The following is a 20,470-nucleotide window of genomic DNA, read 5'->3' as shown; positions in this document are numbered from 1 at the left end:
AGGAAATGGGGAAATAGGGTTGTAACACTCGAAACGACCGGCTAGGTCGTTACATCCCTCCCTCTTAAACAAACGTTCGTCCTCAAACGAGTCTAAGAAACATACCTGAAGTCTCAAATAGGTGAGGATATCTACTCCGTATCTCCCGATCGATCTCCCAGGTAGCCTCCTCCATGGGCCGACCTCTCCGCTGCACTTTCACTGAAGCTATATCCTTTGATCTCAACTTTCGAACCCGACGCTCCAAAATAGCCATTGGCTCCACCTCATAAGTAAAATCATCATCTAACTGAACCGTGCTAAAATCCAAAACATGAGACGGATCGCTAATATACTTTTGGAGAATAGAAACATGAAATACCGGATGCACACTCGATAAACTGGGTGGCAAAGCAAGCTCATACGCCATCTCCCCAATACTCTAAAGCACCTCAAAAGACCCAATGAACCAAGGACTCAATTTACCCTTCTTCCCAAATCTCATAACACCCTTCATGGGTGAAACCTTCTACAAAACCTTCTCCCCAACCATGTAGGATACGCCACGAACCTTCCTGTCGGTGTAACTCTTTCGTCTCGACTACATTGTACGAAGCTGCACCTGAATCACCTTCACCTTGTCTAAAATATCATGCACCAAGTCTGTACCCAATTGCCTATACTCACCCGGCTCAAACCAACCGACCAGAGATCTACATCGTCTCCCATACAAAGCCTCATATGGAGCCATATGAATATTTGACTGATAACTGTTGTTATAAGCAAACTCCACAAGCGGTAGAAACTGATCCCATGACCCTCCAAAATCAATGACACAAGCATGCAACATGTCCTCCAATATCTGAATAGTGCACCCGTACTTCCTGTCCGTCTAAGGGTGCTCTTTTTCGGCCTCCAGAGCGGCGACCCGATCTCCTAAGGTCGATGCTTCCCGGTCGATATCACCAATGCGTTCCTCAAGACTCGCCTCTATTAGCGTGGTCGTCGCCCTCTCCGACTCCTGCTCGGATTGGAGAACACGGATAGTGTTATCCAGGGCCGCCGACCTTGCCGAAGCCGAAGACCAGGCACTCTCGATGCTCTCCAACCCGACAACCTTTCTCTCCAACTCAGCCCATTTTCCCATCCACTTCGCACTTATCGCCTCAACCCGAATAAGGTTCTGGTCCATCTCAGACTGCATTAACCTCAGTTTCCCCTGAAGATAGCTACGCTCTGCGGCCAACCCCTTGCCTAACTCAAGCTCATCGTCCTTCGCACGAAGTTGCTCCTCGAGCACACTACTTCTTCGAATGGCCTCCATTAATTGTTGGTCCCTCTTCTCCAATTCCTCGCCAAGGGATTGAGCACCGAGATTCTCCCTCAGCCGCTCATGCATCTCACGGCACCTATTGCGATAGTGTCGATATTTCTCCAACGTCTTCAGGAAAATCTTAGTCTGAGTGTCAGCCGTACGAGCGCTCTCAATATCCAACATGTACGTCTGAAAAACGAAAAGAGGGGTTAAGACCGCATCGTCTAGAAAAATAAAAGAAACATGAAAGAAAGGCAGAACATACCCTTAGGCCCATCGCGGCCACTTTATGCATCAAGTCGATATCAGGAATGTTCTGAAGAGCCTCGTTCTCGGCAACGGAACATAAAAGGTCAAACTGCGGCACCAATTCCTCCATGTTCCCCAAGGAGATTGGTATCTGATGGGATCTCAAGAATACGGGACGGGCCTCCCGCATGAACCACCGAGTGGGTAAGACCCTCTTCAAATATCCTAACATCATCGGATAGAGGTCCAACTCAGATTCGTAGTCATCGACCACTATGCCCTTTCCCCTTTTAGCAACCGAAAAGGAAGCTCCACCATGTAGTGAGGACGAAGGTCTGTCTGAAACGACAACAACAACCTTGGAAATCTGACCCCCCATCACGGCCAGTTGCTGATCAATGACAGTGGCAGGTATCTCTGTCGACATGGCAAATATAACGGCTAGCTCTATCTCCACAGGTGGAATGGCATCAACCCCCACCCCAGATCTCGTCAAGGGAGAGTCTTTGTCTAGATGTATTACAGCCAAAGGTACAGTCTCGGACTCCACTTGCCTACTCTTGAACGACCCCTCTCCTTCCTCAGCATGGGAAGATTCACCTGACGGATGAGCGGGATGGGTCGGAGCCTCAATCGGAGGGGTGACCTCCGTAGGTATGACCATAACTTTAGACTCGACTGAAGCAGCCCTAGATGAAAGTCGAGTAGTAGATACTGCAGCAGGGCGAGCAGACGATGCAGGTTGACGAAAAGCCAATGGAGGAGCCCATGCCTTCCGCACTCTCCCTGACATCGACGAATAGCACATAAGAAACTAAGTAAAAAAGAGAAAAGGGAGAAGTAGCGAACGAAAACGACATCTTACCTGTAAGGGGCTTACGTCCATAGTTTTCATATAAGGTCGACCAAGTGCGGACCCCTACTGTATGAGGAAGGATATCACTTACCCACTCGTGGATGCCTTCAACAGATGGAGAGGGTACTTTCGCAGCTGCAAAAGCATAATAGGGTTTTAGTACAACGGAAAGCGATTGGATATCTCTCCGACTAAAAGTACAAAAACTTACGCACAAAGTTCCACTTCTCAGGGAACCCTGTAGGATCCGCCACAAGGTGCTCAGTTCGCACATAGAAATAATTCTCGTAGAATCGACGATTAGCCCGGTCATCCATCTTCACCACCAGACTTTTCAACTCTCGATGGCACATGTGAATCAACGTGCCGTGAATGAGCTGAGGGGCGAAGATATTGAGCATATGCCCTAAAGTGATCTCACAACCGGCGAGCTCCATAAACTTGAGCAACATAAGGAACAACTTATACATGTACGACAAAAGTTGAGCGGGGCATACCTCATAAAAACTGCAAGAATCTACCACCAGGAGAGGGATAGGAAGTGTGTATCCAACAAGAAAGGGGTAGGCGTAGAACACGCAATACCCTGGGTGGTCAAAATGGACTATGTCGTCCCCTACTACCAGCAGTATTTCGATGTAGCGAGGAATTCCCCACCGAGCCTTCAATTCTGCGATCTCCTCCTCTTTCATAACAGAGTGAATAGGTTTCGGCTCCTCCCCAGCGGGACTACAGAAATCGGTCCATGCTTTCTCAAGGCAAGGCAAGATCTCGGCTACCGACGGGACCTCCTCATCATCCACCACTTTTGCTCCTCCGGTGGCCAGAACATTACTTTTCAGTGCCGTAATTGTGATAGCGAGGTCAGCGTGAGAAGAATCACCAGCCATTGTGCCAATTTTGTAAAGCAAAAAGACAAAGAAAAGGAAGGATGAAAAGTTTTCGGTTAACTGGTGACAAATAAAAATTCAAAGTATCAGGAAGAAAGTATATTCACGAAGTTCTTTCAAGCAAAGGACAAGGAAGTGTGTCAATCGAATGATGTGTTCCTTCTATTTATAAGAGACATAAATCCCCCGAGCACGAAACCTAAGAGTCACCAATCGAATCCGATAGGGCATGAAATGTTTCGATTTAACGGAAACGTGTGTCATAATGGCGACAACCAGGAACAACGTTTCAATCCAAATGACGTTTCGATTCTGAAACAGTTGCAATGGCCCGAAGACATCAAAAGGGTGCCAATATGCTACTTGATTTTGAAAATCATATCCAAGGAGTATACAGTCAGGCTTCTCCTAGACAAGCGGAAATCATTATCCGCCTACCGGGCCCAACAAGGGACGACCCCAGTAGACGGAGGGACTAACTGTATTGGTCAAAATCTGACCGCTATGGTCGACCCAATTGGGACCACGTCTAAACAATGGGATAAGGAAAAATGACATTATTATGCCAAACCATGTAGTCACTGAACGACGAAAGCGGACACAGGGTGAGGGGGCTATGGCCCAAATACTTGGCAATGACTCCATGACTATATATAGGGATGAGACCTTCCTTAATTGGGGGTTTTTTTTCTCTCTTTATCTCCTTTATAATTTCCTTAGTGAACAGAAAGGAAAACAATTTTGAATCTTCCATTAAATATGTACAACAGTCATTTTCTCCGATTGAGAAAAGAAGGAATGAAAGGCATCGATAATTTATCACTTCTACTTCATTTCATCTATCATTTTCCGATTTGTTAGTAGATCTGGGATTTACTATGTTTAGCTAAGATTTACCTCTTCAATTTCTTTAATTGATTTAATCAAAAAGATTTCAATATCTTATGGTCAAACAAAAACATAAAATGTATTCTTTCATACAAATAAAATTATGAAGGGGACAAAGATATCCATATGATCGTATTGTGAGAAAAACAAAGTTAAGTTAATTTGTTGGAAAAACATAAATTTCTCTAGCATGTCCTAGTGTAGTATCTTTAATATTTATCTATTAGACACATCTAGATGTTCTAGAATGTTGTGGAAAGATAAGGTTATCTAGTAGACATATCTAGATATTTTAGAATGTTGTTAGAAGATAAGGTTAGCTAGAATATTCCTTGTACATTATCTAGAATCATCCATAGACAAGTATAAATATGGGTGTCTTGTTCATTTGTACTGAAGCCAAATTCAAGAAAGTCTTCTTCAATAACAAAGTTCTTCTTTCAAAAGTCTCTCTTCTCTTTTCAAGCTTCCTCTTCTTTAGTTGAATCCTCCAGCCTTAGTTAACGATCTTGGGCCAGCAGAAGGTCTCCCAATAATACTCTTCTTCTACTATTCTTTACACGTATTCTAAAAACACATTGATTGCCTTTTGAAACCTAAAATTCCTTTGTTTCCGCTACTCTTTTCCATTTAGGGTCATTTTGCTTCAAGTATAAAATTTTAATCTTCGTTGACAAAACAAAATTAATTTGCGTATCACAATTTGCATTACTTATGCAGTATTTGATCTTAAAATCGTATAATTTAAATATTTTTCATATAACTAATATTTTATTCGCTTTAATTTATGTGTCTTTCTTCCTTAGTCGATTTACGAAAAGATATCTTTTCTTTTTCATATTTAGTACTTCTTCCGTTTCAATTTGTGTGAACCCATTTGACTGGGCACATAGTTTAAGAAAAAAGACTTTTGAACTTGTGGTGTAAAATGAGGTACAAATATTTTGTGTGACTATAAATCATTGCATAGAGATAAATTATTATTATTATTATTATTATTTTTAAAACAAACAACACATTTTATTCATCTCCAAAAGAGTACATTGAGCTGAGGGAGTAGCAACATCTCCTCCCTAGTTCATCTTGAAAGATAGACAAATCTATATTTGTATATTTTGAGATGAGTTAAATGCATTTGAATTGGGAAGGCATTAACATTGTGAAGTATGCATAAATACTCCATTCTATACAAAAATTACCTCTAGTACTAACTACCTTACTACTATACAAAAACTTGATGATCATGGTGGTTGAAATGAAATGTTGCTTTTCTTTAATTTGATCCTTCAAAAGGAAGGGAAAGACCATTTATCCATGTTCATCAGGCCTCTAACTTGAGGAGGGAGTTCAACAAATTCATGAAATTTTTTAGAATGAGCGAGAGTATGGCTATAATTGACAAGTTCATCTCTGTAACAATGCTTAAGACTATAGCTTGACTAAATCTTGAATTCTTTAAGATCCTCAACTTCTATAGATGTCCTCCGTGGAATTTTACATTGCCCATTCACACAATCAACAATCAATTTGGAATCACTCTCAGCATTGATGTTCCGCACTCCATTTAACATGCACCATCTTATGCCATAATGAAGAGCAGAAGCTTCTGCCCAATTGCTAGTACCTGTGCCTAGAACTAAGGAATAGGCAAAAATTAGGCACCCTTTTTTATCCCTAGTCACACCTCCACCACCACAATTCCCTTGTTTGCAACTATTATCAGAGTTCAATTTGATAAAGGGGATGGTAGGCCTGATCCATTTAACCACCATGGATTTTTTAAAGTGAATTGAGCTCCTCATTAGTTGACTGATATCATCCCAATATGGATACAACTGAACTTGTTGGAATTGACAGTTTACTAGTTGTGCAACAGAGAAAGCAATCAAAGAAATAGATATCTCACATTAGCTCTAACATTATCATATTTGGAATTGCACCTAGCTTTCCAGATTTCCCAAGAAGCAATGGCAGGCAAACAATTAATTAAGAATGCATGAACTGGATTATTTACCTTACACCTCCACCAATTCACCATAAGTTGTCTGAAAGATATATCACTGTATGCTATTCCCAAATGTCCATATAATACTTCCCATATGTTCTTTGCGAATGAGTGAGTGCATAATAAATTATCAACATTTTCTACTCCTGGGGAACCACAACAGAAACATCTGGAAGATATCGAATAACCCAGCTTAGTAACTCTCGCATCAGTTGGAATCTTGTCCCTCAAAGCCCTCTACACTATGAAGTTCATCTTGAAGGGAATACCTTTATGCCAATTCATAACATTAACCCAAGTTTTATGCTGCTTTTTTCTAAACAAATGCTAGGCAGAGGCCACTGAAAACAACTAATTATTATCCGCACTCCAGATTGCTTGATCAGGAATAGATGATTTCAGTTGGATCCGGAGACTATTGACTTTAAGCACAATCTGTTGAGGAAGAAGTTGATCATAACCTTCCCAGTTGATTTGATTGTTCAATACCATATCCAAGAGCTTCAAATTATTTGAATTATGACCAGGAGGAAGGTAGTCATAAAGAGGACCAAGCTCAGACCAATTGTCAAACCAGAAAGACACTTCTCCTCTTCCACGGAATTTGTTTATCCACCACCTTTTTGATCTTGCACATGGCATTCCAGGATTGTGAATGGCCTGAATACTATCACTTTATAACATAATGGACTCTTTGACAATATTTGGCCATAAGAAAATTCTTCCATAGGGACTGACCAGTCCTAAAGTTCCACCATTGTTTTGTTGTGAAGGCATTGAAAATGTCTTGAAGTTTTCTGAAATTTGTTCCCCCCTCTTCATAAGGAAAACAAAGTTTATCCCAGGAAGACCAATGATATCTTCTTCTTTCCGCAGACCCTCCCCAAAAGAATCTGTTAAATATTGTTTCTATTTGATTAAGTACACCTTTGAGAGGGTGAATAGCTGCCAAAAGATGTGTTGGTAATGCCAGAAGAACATGACTAATCAACACTACTCTGCCACCTGTGGTAAACTATTTCCAAATAAGGAAATGAGTCATTCTTTTTGGCACGAACTAAAAATAACATAGGTTCACATAAATTGAAACAGAGGGAGTACTTTTTTAGTTCCAAAATTTCTAATTTATCTGTAAGGCCCCGAAATAATTCACTGTGTAATTTAAGGTTTTGTGGTGTAAAGGTAGGCTAATACATTGTATTTTCGGAGTTTTGGGTTGAACAATGCGCTGGTGAGTTGAAATATTTCGTCACGGCTAGACCAGGCTTTAGCCAGGCTATAGCTAGGCTGGACCGGGCTTTAGGCTGGCGAGGCTAGGCTAAAGCCAGGCTAGACCAAGCTTTAGCCGGGCGACGCCAGGTCTGTAGCCCGGTCCGAAAATTTTGGACTCTCCATTCTTCTATCTTTATAACCCGACCCAACTTCATTAAATACACGCAATGGGTCATTTTTGAGCAAAAATCCGATGTTTTAAAGTGAGAGAGGGAGCCTTAGAGTGAGAAAGTGATCTTCATTAAAGCATTCTTCAATTCTTACACAAATCTTTTAAGATTAACAAGGAAAACACACTAGATCTTCATCTTTGAGGTAAGATTCTATACCCCTAACCCTTAATTTTGAATTTTAGCTAAAGATGGGTAATTATCAAGAAAGTTTGTGGGTATTGGAGTTGTTATCATACCTGCGTGTGTTATCAACGGGTGTAGGAATATTGTTGAGCTAAAAATGTTTAATAATGGGTTGAAGGTTGATAAAATCCTCTATAAAAGGAATTTAAAGACTTAATGCACACCTAGTGTTTGATAGAATGCTCTAACGAGCTAAGACTAAGAATATCTTCCTAATTTGTGTTCAATTTTGTTATATCTCGAAATAGATTGGGATTGCTAGGATTTCCAAAATGTTGTAGTAATTTAAGGAAAAGCTCAAGTGAGGTATGTATGGCTAAAACCCCTCTTCTTAGAAATTGAACCCCTGGATGTCCATGCGATTGGTGTAAGTCCCAAATTTATTGATATAGAAATTGCTATTCCATACATGCTTGTGTTGCAAGAATACATGTATAATATGTATTTCAATGTTCCCAATATGCTATCTTGTCATTTGAGGATGTGTTAAAGATATGGAATATGTGCTAAAATGCCTAGACTTCTAGTTGTGTTTGAATAAAGATTGTATGCCAAAGTATGTGAAGGCCTCTAGTTACCTATGATCTGTAATTGCTCTCGTGCGTACTCAATATCTTGAATTGAAAGGCTTGTTTGTTGAAAATGATAATAATGTGAAATGTGAAAAAGAACTTTCATTATAAAATACGGCCAAGAGCCAAGATATGATATAACGATTATGGCCACTAGTGTCGATGAATTGATATATGTGAAAGAAATATGAAATGAGATAATTGATGAAAAATGGTAATGTCTTGGCTAAGACGGCCTAGCCGATTGGGCCATGATCGGACGTCATGACGCACACATGGTGGTACTGTGCTGGAAACTGAAATTGGAAATTGAGACTGCAAATTGAAACTAGAATTATGATTGTGGTGAACGTCTCTAATGGGACGACCTAGCCGATCGGGTCGTGATCGGACTCCGTATAAAAGTATGGTGGTATTGTGAATGATGAGGTATTGATAATAATGATGTCCCAATTTAAAGCTATAAAAATTACTTGAAAGCTTATGTGATCCTTAATGTGATGTTGTAGTGTTGTTTAAGGTTTCCATTGATTCCATGATTATTTCTTCTTGTATTATTGTTCTTTCTAATGAGATGGTGTTTAGTTTTACATACTAGCACTATTCGACATTACTAACATCCCTTTTGTCGGGGCGCTTCATCTTTAAATGGACGTAGGTTGTTCCATAGCAGACAGTGTTGATTGTAGCTAGTGGTGCATCATCATCATCATCTTCCTAGCAAACTTGGTGAGCCCTATTTCTTCCTGGGTCCATGTAGTACATCTTTTGTTTGTACGTTTTTCACATTTTGAGGTATAGTCAGGGCCTTATTTCCGGCGTTGTTATGACTCTCTTTTGTTTCATTAGAGGCTCTGTAGACACTATGTGGGTTGTATATGGGTATTGGAAGTGTTAGTGGATTATGTTGTGTTTTGTACCCTTATTCCTTCAAATTGAATAAGTGTTTGTAATTTTGAAAAACTTACCATGAGGTAACAATTGAATCAATTTGGAAATGTTTACAAAATCTTCCGGTTGTATAATTATTAATAACCTATTTTCTTGATCATAATGAGTTGGGTAGAAAATGTCTAATAGGCTGCCTCAGTCGGGTTCACTCGGTTGAGTGCCGGTCGTGGCACCCGATGTTGGGGCATGACAAACTTGGTATCATAGCCTAAGGTTTTAAAGTATCCTTGGATGTCCCGGAGCCATATCTAGTAGAGTCCTTCGTATCGGTTCGACCACATCTATAAGTTGGAGGCTACATGGATATTTAGGAATGTTACCCTTCTTTAACACTCTAGATCGTGTGATAAAGCTTGACTATAAGATTGTTTGCTAACTCGTGCGTTAAGATTCAAGGTAAGCTTAAACGCTCTTTCATCTATTCCAAGTAATTTTGTCATATGACATGACCAATGGGCAAAGGCATGAATATTAAGGAGATGGCACATGTATCTTGTTGAACGAACAGTATGGGTGTATAGGATAAGTACATGAGCATAATTTATTCGAGAAAAGTGTTAAAAATGATTACCCACCTCCAAAGAGACATTGATTTGATAAGTGAGACGTAAGCTCGAATAGCACATGTCGCTAGTGTGGGAAGTATGTAAATGATCCTAAGGTGTGAAATAAAACTGTTATATAAGAACGTGATTTATAGGAGGCATGACCAAGATATTAATGATGAGAGTGTAAGTCTCTCCCAGGAGGCAAGAAGTTATGAAAGGGGAGTTAATTGAACCCACGATGTGAAGACCCTTATACTATGAACTTTATAAGAATCCATAAATGTACGAAGTTGTATTACACTCCTAAAGGATATTGACGTGAGGAATTTGAATCCCAAGCCCGTATGGCTGAATAAGAGCAGAGAACTTATGAGGTTAATACCATAGTGACTTAAATCTCCCTAATAGTCGAACATATATATAAGGGATAGAGACATGAGACATATGCCCCTGAAGTTGCTAAATTCAAGACTTGTGTCGAAATCTAGGACATTCGTTTGAAGTGGGGGAGGAAGGGCCATGAGGGCTTAAATACAATGAAACAAGTGTAGGACCATGTAGCTATGATGTTTGAATATTTTGTTGAAGACATGTGTAATCTAGAAAAGTGGTAAGGGATAACGTGATTCTCTAAAAGGATATTCTAATGATAGACCACTAGTACCCCAAGAATGTGGAAGGTTAAGGAAGGTAAATTCTTCATACGTAATAATGTAAATTACAGAGTCAATGATCCTGGAAACTAAGAGTAAGGTTTGTAAAGGGATTTTTACTTGTTAGAGGGCTAGGGACAATGGAACCCAAGGAAGTACTATGGGTCAAATGTGAAAAGTTGCGAGTTTTTAGAAAGAGTTAATCATAGATTTACGATTCAACTAAAGTTCCAAGGCTTTAAGAACGGCGGAACGAGTAAGAGAAATAAATGTGATGGTATAATAACCCAAGATTGCATTTGAACTTGATGGAGAGCCTCTTAAGAATCTTACAAGCAAGGAAGTGTTAAGTGATACGCGGATGAACACACTTTCCGACGGATATCCCAACAAGTGTTGAAAGGCGAGCAGGATGAATTCACAACCAAGGAAAAAGACCACGTAACATATGGAAAAGTGCATGGCTATTCACTAACTAGGAAGAATGAGGCGAGGAGAAATAGGGAGAAAATTTATAAATTAAGATTTTCATGGTTATTGTAAAAATAGTTCATATCAGAATGGTGGACTCGCATAGAGCACAACTATTAATAGAAGGTATAAAGGACTAACCATAACGCAATCAACTTGGGTGACAATGAATATCAACTAAAAGATTTAGAAGGAGTCCATGTCTACCTATTACAATTGAAAGTGAGACTACTGGTGGTGAAGTGGTGGTATGATAAACTCAACAAACCAGGCACAATGATACTACGAGTTCATGAGAGGCAGACAAGTATGTGGCACAATAAGGCTATCAACTATGCATTGTGAGCAAAATGGAATGGGAATGAATGTCCCAATCACAAAGAAAAGATAGTATCAGCGTATTGGCTAGACCAAAAGGGCGAACAAAAAGGGAAAAACAATACAATCTACCCAAAGGACAAAGGGAAATGTTTGAAATATATTGAGAGAGGATGAACACTTGTTACGAACCAAGCATGTTTAACATGATAGCTATTAAGTTGCAATACCAAGAAACACTATTGGTAGCTACAATACTGGGAATAAGGTGAGTTACTCATTGAGGATGGAATCAGGTGGAATAAGTCTTACACGTAGAACGGAAACAAGAAGTCGTTGTTGAAGAATTTAGGAGGATTTCAAGTTTTTTTAAAAAGGTCCTTGCTCGGGCCAATGGCACTTTCTAGATTGAATATGTATGAAGGTTGTTGATATGTGTTTTGGAAAGTGTTTAACAGTAAAGAGGGATCATGAGAATGTACACAAGGGAAGTAGAGTGGTTTCTTAAATTCTATAAGGCATATAAGGAGGAAAGATGTTGGCTAGGAAATATTTGAGCACAATGTTACATTACATTGATGCAATATCATGTAGGTTGATGTTATCAAGGTGTGTGCGTAGGTTAGAAGATGTTATTCCTTTGAAATAAAAGGTCCTATAAGAAAACTCATCCAGTAATGTCTTTTGTTGAGAATTTGGAAGAGCAAGTTGCAAGTATTCATAGAAGATTGTAACCATATCAAGGAAATTATTTCAGAACTCAATTCCTAGGAGGTTATATGTAAGAGAAATGTGATATAGATGGTCCACTATCGATGCAACATGGCCAGGTGATCGCTTATGCCTCTAAGAAACCCAAGAATCATGAAAAGAACTATCTGACACATGACTTAGAACTTGCGGTGGTGGTTTTTGCATTGAAGATTTGGCATCATTATTTGTATGGGGTCCATGTAGATATATTCACGGACCACAAGATCCTTCAATATATTTTTAAACAAAAGGAAATTAATTTGAGGCAGAGAAGATGGCTCGAGTTGCTCAAGGATTACGACCTTGATATTTTATATCATCCGGGGGAGGCTAACATTGTAGAAGATGCTCTTAGCCGGGAATCTATGGGAAGTTTGGCTCACTTAGAGGCATTTCTTTGGTCGTTGGCCTGGGGGGTCCACTAGTTTGCTAGTTTAGGAGTTCGTCTTACAGACTCCAGGGAAGGCGAAGTGATTGTTTGAAATAGAGCTAAATCATCGCGTGTGGCAGAGGTCAAAGAGAAACAATACAACGATACATTGTTGATACAATTGAAGGAGGGGATTCATAAACATAAAACTATGCCTTTTTCTTTTGGCATAGGTGATGGTACACTAAGGTACCAAGGGCGTCTATGTGTTCCAAATGTAGATACTCTCCGGGAGAGAATAATGATCGAGGCTCACACTTCTAGATATTCCGTGTACCCAGGTTATACAAAGATGTATCATGATCTTAAGGAAGTGTATTGGTGGAATGACATGAAGAGGAGTGTAGCGGACTTTGTGGCAAAATGTCCAAACTGTCAGCAAGTGAAGGCCGGACACCAAAGGCCCGGTGGGTTGGCATAGAACGTAGAAATTCCAATGTGTAATTGGGAAATGATTTATATGGCTTTTGTGGTAGGACTACCACGCACTCTGCGCAAGTTTGACCCAATTTGGGTAATTATGGGTCGACTCACGAAATCAGCACACTTTTTGCCCGTTAAATCTACCGACATAGCAGAACAATATGCTCAGTTGTATATCAAGGAAATAGTGAGGTTGCATGGCACCCCAGTTTCTATCATTTCTAATCGAGGGGCACAGTCCACGACTAATTTTTGGAAGAAATTTCAGCAAGGGTTGGTACTTAGGTGAATCTTAGAACAACCTTTCAACCACAGACTAACGGGAAGGTAGAGCGGACTATTCAGACACTTAAGGATATGTTGCGCGCTAGTGTTTTTTACTTCAAGGGTAGCTGGGATGATCAATTACCAGTCGTAGAATTTGCCTATAACAACAATTATCATGCTAGTATTTAGATGCCACCGTTCGAGGCTTTATATGGTAGGAGATGTAGATCTCCCATTGGGTGGTTCGAGATTGGGGAAGCCGAATTGATAGGACCAGAGCTCGTGCATCAGGCTATGAAGAAGGTTAAGATCATAAAGGAACGATTGAAAACTGCTCAGAGTCGTCAAAAGTCCTATTCAGATGTTCGTCGTAGGGGTTTGGAGTTCAAAGAAGATGATTGGGTATCTTGAAGGTCTCCCCTATGAAGGTCATAATGCGGTTTGGAAAGAAAGGAAAATTGAGCTCGAGGTATGCCGGGCCGTATAGAATAATTCAGAGGATCGGCCAGGTGGCGTACAAGCTCGAGCTACCATGTGAGATGTCATTACTGCACCCGGTATTCCATGTGTCCATGTTGAAGAAGGTAGTTGGAGATCCGTCGGCTATTGTGCCAGTTGAGACTATAGAGGTTAATAAAGAACTGCCATATGAAGAAATTTTAGTTTCTATTCTTGATAGGCAAGTCCGAAAGCTAAAAAATAAAGAAATTACCTCTGTAAAAGTGTTATGGCGAAACAAGCAGGTTGAGGAGGCCACTTGGGAGAAATGAAGAAGAAGTACCCTCATTTGTTTGAATAACTATGTAATATTTATGTGAAACTGTCGCCTATGAATTTTGTATCACTTGTGCAGTTGATGTTAGAGGTGTTCCTTTTGGATATATGTTGGTTTTGAGGCTACTGTCGGTGTTGTTGTGAGTTATGTTAGGTCGCTGGATTATGTATATGTTGTTAGGATTTATTTCTTGGATTCTCTGATAGGTTGATAGACCCAATTGCAAAGAAACCTCTGTCGAAGTTTTTGGAAAACTGAGAGTTAGTAAAAATGTGGGAGATTTAGCTGTGCGAAAGAAGAGATAAGTTATGTTATGTGTTAAGATGAAGAACTTACTTCTCATTCGAGGACGAATGATCCTAAGCGGGGGAGAATATAAGGCCCCGGGAAACTTCACTATGTAATTTAAGGTTTTGTGGTGTAAAGGTTGGCTAATACATTGTATTTTCGGAGTTTTGGGTTGAACAATGCATTGGGGAGTTGAAATTTTTTGTCACGGCTAGACCAGGCTATAGCCAGGCTGGACCAGCTTTAGGCAGGCGAGGCCAGGCTAAATCCAAGCTGGACCAGGCTTTAGGCTGGCGAGGCCAGGCTAAAGCCAGGCTAGACCAGGCTTTAGCTTGGCGATGCCAAGTCTGTAGCCCGGTCCAAAAATTTTGGACTATCCATTCTTCTATCTTTATAACCCGACCCAACTTTGTTACATACACGCAATGAGTCATTTTTGAGAAAAAAACTAATGGGACCAGCTTTAGGCTGGCGAGGCCAGGCTAAATCCAAGCTGGACCAGGCTTTAGGCTGGCGAGGCCAGGCTAAAGCCAGGCTAGACCAGGCTTTAGCTTGGCGATGCCAAGTCTGTAGCCCGGTCCAAAAATTTTGGACTATCCATTCTTCTATCTTTATAACCCGACCCAACTTTGTTACATACACGCAATGGGTCATTTTTGAGCAAAAAACTAATGTTTTAGAGTGAGAGGGAGCCCTAGAGTGAGAAAGTGATCTTCATTAAAGCATTCTTCAACTCTTACACAAATCTTTGAAGATTAACAAGGAAAACACACTTGATCTTCATCCTTGAGGTAAGATTCTACACCCTAACCCTTAATTTCGAATTTTAGCTAAAGATTGGTAATTATCAAGAAAGTTTGTGGGTATTGGAGTTGTTATCTAGCCTGTATGTGTTATCAACAGGTGTAGGAACATTGTTGAGATAAAAATGTTTAAGGATGGGTTGAAGGTTGATAAAATCCTCTATAAAAGGATCTTAACGACTTAATGCACACCTAATGTTTGATGGAACACTCAAACAAGCTAAGACTATGATTATCTTCCTAATTTGTGTTCAATTTTGTTATATGTCAAAATAGATTGGGATTGCTAGGATTTTCGGATCGTTGTAGTAATTTAAGGAAAAGCTCAAGTAAGGTGTGTATGGCTAAAACCCCCTCTTCTTAGAAATTGAACCCCTGGATGTCCATGCAATTGGTGTAAGTCCCAAAATTTATTGATATAGAAATTTTTATTTCATACGTGCTTGTGTTGCAAGAATATATGTACAATATGTATTTCAATATTCCCATTATGTTATCTTGACATTTGAAGATGTGTTAAAGATATGGAAAATGTGCTAGAATGCCTAGACTTCTAGTTGTGTTTGAATAAAGATTGTTATGCCAAAGTATGTGAAGGCCTCTAGTTAGCTATGATCCATAATTTCTCTCGTGTGTACTCAATATCTTGAATTGAAAGGCGTGTTTGTTGAAAATGATAATAATGTGAAATGTGGGAAAGAACTTGCATTATGAAATACGGCCAAGAGCCAAGATATGATATAACGATTGTGGCCACTAGTGCCGATGAATTGATATATTTGAAAGAAATATGAAATGAGATAATCGATGAAAAATGGTAATGTCTTGGCTAAGACGGCCTAGCCGATAGGGCCTTGATCGGACGCCATGACGCACACATGGTGGTACTGTGCTGGAAACTAAAATTGGAAATTGAGACTGTAAATTGAAACTAGAATTATGATTGTGGTGAACGTCTCTAATGGGATGACCTAGCCGATCGGGTCGTGATCGGACTCCGTATAAATGTATGGTGGTATTGTGAATGATGAGGTATTGATAATAATGATGTCCCAATTTAAAGCTATGAAAATTACTTGAAAGCTTATATGATCCTTAATGTGATGTTGTAGTGTTGTTTAAGGTTTCCATTGATTCCATGATTATTTCTTCTTGTATTATTGTTCTTTCTAATGAGATGGTGTTTTGTTATACATACTAGTACTATTCGACAGTACTAATATCATTTTTACCAGGGGTGCTATATCTTTAAATGGATATAGGTTGTTCCATATCAGACAGTGTTGATCGCAGCTAGTGGTGCATCATCATCATTTTCCCAGCAGACTTGGTGAGCCCTATTTCTCCCTGGGGCCATGTAGTACATCTTTTGTTTGTACGTTTGCCACATTTTGAGGTATAGCTGGGGCCTTGTTGTCGGCATTGTTATGACTTTCTTTTGTATCATTAGAGGCTCTGTAGACACTATGTGGGTTGTATATGGGTATTGGAAGGGTTAGTGGATAATATTGTGTTTTGGACCCTTATTCCTTCAAATTGAAAAGTGTTTGTAATTTTGAAAAACTTACCATGAGGTAACAATTGAATCAATTTGGAAATGTTTACAAAATCTTCCGGTTGTCTAATTATTAATAACCTATTTTCTTGATCATAATGAGTTGGGTAAAAATGTCTAATAGGCTTGCTCAGTCGGGTTCACTCGGTTGAGCGTCGGTCGTGGCTCCCAAGGTCGGGGCATGACATTATCCTTATTGATACCCCCTAAAACCACAAAATTAATTCAAAGTGTATCTAGATCATATTATATATACACTTTTCGCCTAGTACTCCAAGATTAAAACATGCTCTCTATAATTTTAGCCTCCGTATCAAGTCAAATTAAGATACTTAATATGAAACTATGAAAATATTTTATTTTCGTTGATACCCAACAATGAAAATGGGCTTTCAAACTCAACATCTAAAGAGCTAAAATAACAAAACTATAATCAAGGGAAATTTAAGAAGCCATTGCAATAAAATGGGTTACGGGTTTCTTGTCGCCCGACCCCGAAGATGAACTTATTGTTAGGAAGCGTGTTGGGAAGCGTCTCAGGCTAATAGAAGGAAAAATATTTAAAAGAGAAAAGCAATAAATTGCACAAGACAAGACAAGATTTACGTGATTCGGTAATTTTTTTTTGCCTACTCCACGGCCACAGAAAAAATAGATCTTTATTAATTGAAGAGAAAGAAGAAGTTGAGGGATGATCTGTAAATGAAAATGCAGACCCCTTTTATAGGCATTTGAATACCTTGCCGACGTAAGTACTTACGTCATAAGAAAAGAATTCAACTTGCCGACGTAAGCGCTTACGTCATAAGAAAAGAATTCAAAGATGAATTCTTCCTCCTATAATTTTCTTCTCACTTTGACTTTTCTTTATATTTTTTTAGTCTACTTTTCTTTCTTTCACATATAACAACAAGTTTGTTTCTATAAATCTCCCCTCAAACCTATGTTACATCAATAAAGAAATTTAAAAAAAAGATTTGCTATTCTCTTGTGGAGTTTTTACGTTATCCGTCTTGAAGGCTAACTGAGGCAGTGTACAGCCTGAGTTTGTCAACATCGACAACTTTGGTCAACATGTCTGATGAGTTCTTTTATCCTGGTATCTTCTGCAGGGAAAAGACTTCCTTTATTTATCAACTCTCGAATATGATGATACCTCAATTGGATGTGCTTTGATCTTGCATGAAATACAGAATTCTTGGCAAGATGAATTGCACTCTGGCTATTGTTGAAAAGCTCACAATTGTCCTGCTCTTTAAGAAAATTCTTGAGCCAAATTATCTCTTTTCCACCTTCTGAAATTGACATGCACTCTGGTTTAGTAGTAGATAAAGCAACACTTTTCTGAAGTTTGGATATCCAGCTAACAGCAGTACCACCCAAGGTGAACACGTAGCCTGTGGTACTTTTTCGACATTCCAGATCACCGCCTAAAGTTGCATCAACAAAACCTTGTAAAATAGTATTCTTCTTTTTTAAAACAAACTGACATACCTGATGTGCCTTTGAGATATCGCAATATCCATTTTACACCTTGCCAATGCTCTTTTCCTGGATCTGACATGTATCTACTGACAACTTCAACTGCATGGACTATGTCAGATCTAGTGCAAACCATAGCATACATCAAACTTCCTACTGCTAAAGCATATGAAACTTTGGACATGTACTTCCTTTCTTTATCTGTATTAGGTGATTGGTTCTTCAACAGATTAAGATGGCTTCCGAGTGGATTGCTTCTGATTTTTGCATCATGAAGACTGAACCTGCTTAGTACCTTCTGTATGTACATTTCTTGAGACAATTTAAAGGTTTCTTCAGATCTATTTCTGCTGATCCTCATCCCAAGCATTTGCTTAGCTGGTCCTAAGTCTTTCATTTCAAACTCCTCCGCCAGTTATTTCTTAACCATGTTGATCTCATTTATGCTAGATATCATCAACGTACAACAGTAAAATGATATAGGATTCATCAAGATTTTTTATATAACAACAATGGTCCATCTCACACTGTGTGAAACCATTGTTATGCATGAATCCATCAAATTTCTTGTACCATTGTCGGAGAGCTTGTTTCAAACCATACAAACTCTTTTTCAACTTACACACAAGGTTTTCTTTACCAGATACTTGAAAACTTTTAGGTTGCTTCATATAGATGTCTTTTTCAAGGTCACCATGCAAGAAAGCATTTTTAACATCTAGCTGCTCCAAATGCAAAATTACTGCAGCTATGATACTTAGCACCAACCTGATAATAGTTAATTTAACTAGATGAAAGAAGATCTCGGTGTAGTTAATTCCTTCCTTCTGCTGAAAGTCTTTTACTACTAATCGTGCTTTGTATCTCTTCTTACCATTATTCTCTTCCTTGACTCTATACACCCACTTGTTCTGCAATGCCTTCTTTCCTTATGGTAACTTTGTAAGTATCCATGTTTTATTTTTTTGAAGAGAATTCATCTCTTCTTTCATGGCTAGCTTCCACTTATAAGAGTCTATCACCTGCATTACTTTATCAAAATGCTCTGGTTCTCCAACGTTAGTCAAAAGTAAATAGTGAAGAGAGAGTGAGAGAGAGAGAGAGAGAGAGAGAGAGAGAAAGAAAGAGAGAGAGAGAGAGAGAGAGAGAGTTAACCTATCTGGAGCATTCGTGACTCTTTTAGATTTCCTTAATATAGGTTCAAGAGTAACTGATCCCAAATTGATTCAAGTCCTAACTCTAGATTTGGTTTTGTATTTGATTCTATCTCTGGTTTCGATTCTAGTTCTGATCCAGATTCGGCTTTTAGTTCTTCATCTTCAATTTCAGAATCAGTTGTAATACCTATATCCACTTCATTTTCTGAGATTGCTTCTAACTTAACTATTTCAAATGTTGTTTGCTGGTGCTGGTTGGTTCTACTTCAAGCTTGTCCTTGTACATCACATTTTCATTAAATGTGACATTCATGTGTCTTAGGATCTTTCTATTCTAATCATCCTAAAATCGATAACCAAAAGTGTATCACCATAGCCAATAAAGAAACATTCTTGGCTTTAGGATCAAGCTTATTTCTATCACTAGAGTTTACATGCACATAAGCAAAACAACCAAAATATTTTCAGATGCGAGAGAGTTACCTCCTTTCCTGTCCATATCTCCTCAGGAATTTCAAAGTCCAGCGGTATAGAGGGTTCCCTGTTTATGAGGTAAGTTGTCTTGTTAACATCCTTGAACCAAAAATACTTCGGCAATCCAAAATGTATTCTCAGACTTCTGGCTCGTTCATTCAAGGTTCTGTTCATCCTCTCAGCAATGCTATTTTATCCCGGTGTTTCAGGAACTGTCTTGATAATTCTGATCCCATTCTCAAAGCAGAATGCTTTAAACTCTTGACTATTATACTCGCCTCCATTTTTCAAACTTTAGACATTCTAACTTTAGACTTGTCTGATTTTCAACTTCAGCTTTCGATCTTTTAAAGGTAACAAACACATTAGATTTACTTTTCAGAAAATAAACGCATACCTTTATTGTGGAATAATCAATAAAGGTGACATAATAGCGTGAGCCTCCCAGAGAAATTATAGGAGTTGGTCCCCACATATTTGTATGCACTAGTTCCAGCTTCTCTTTCTTTGGTGTCTTTCCCGCCTTTGAGAAACTAACTCTCTTTTGTTTCCCGTAAATGCAATCTTTGCACAAACCTAATGCAACATGTTTTAGGTTTGACAACTTTTCTTGGATGCCAACAACTTCATTCCCTTCTCACTCATATGCTCGAGCCTCCGGTACCATAATGTTGTATCACGACCACTATCAACTGTTGCTATAGTACCTCTTTGTATTGCAATTGCATACAATGTTCCTT

Source organism: Nicotiana tabacum, chromosome 6 (assembly GCF_000715075.1).
Source record: "Nicotiana tabacum cultivar K326 chromosome 6, ASM71507v2, whole genome shotgun sequence".
NCBI classification, from domain to species: Eukaryota; Viridiplantae; Streptophyta; class Magnoliopsida; order Solanales; family Solanaceae; genus Nicotiana; species Nicotiana tabacum.
This window is presented reverse-complemented; position numbering follows the sequence as displayed.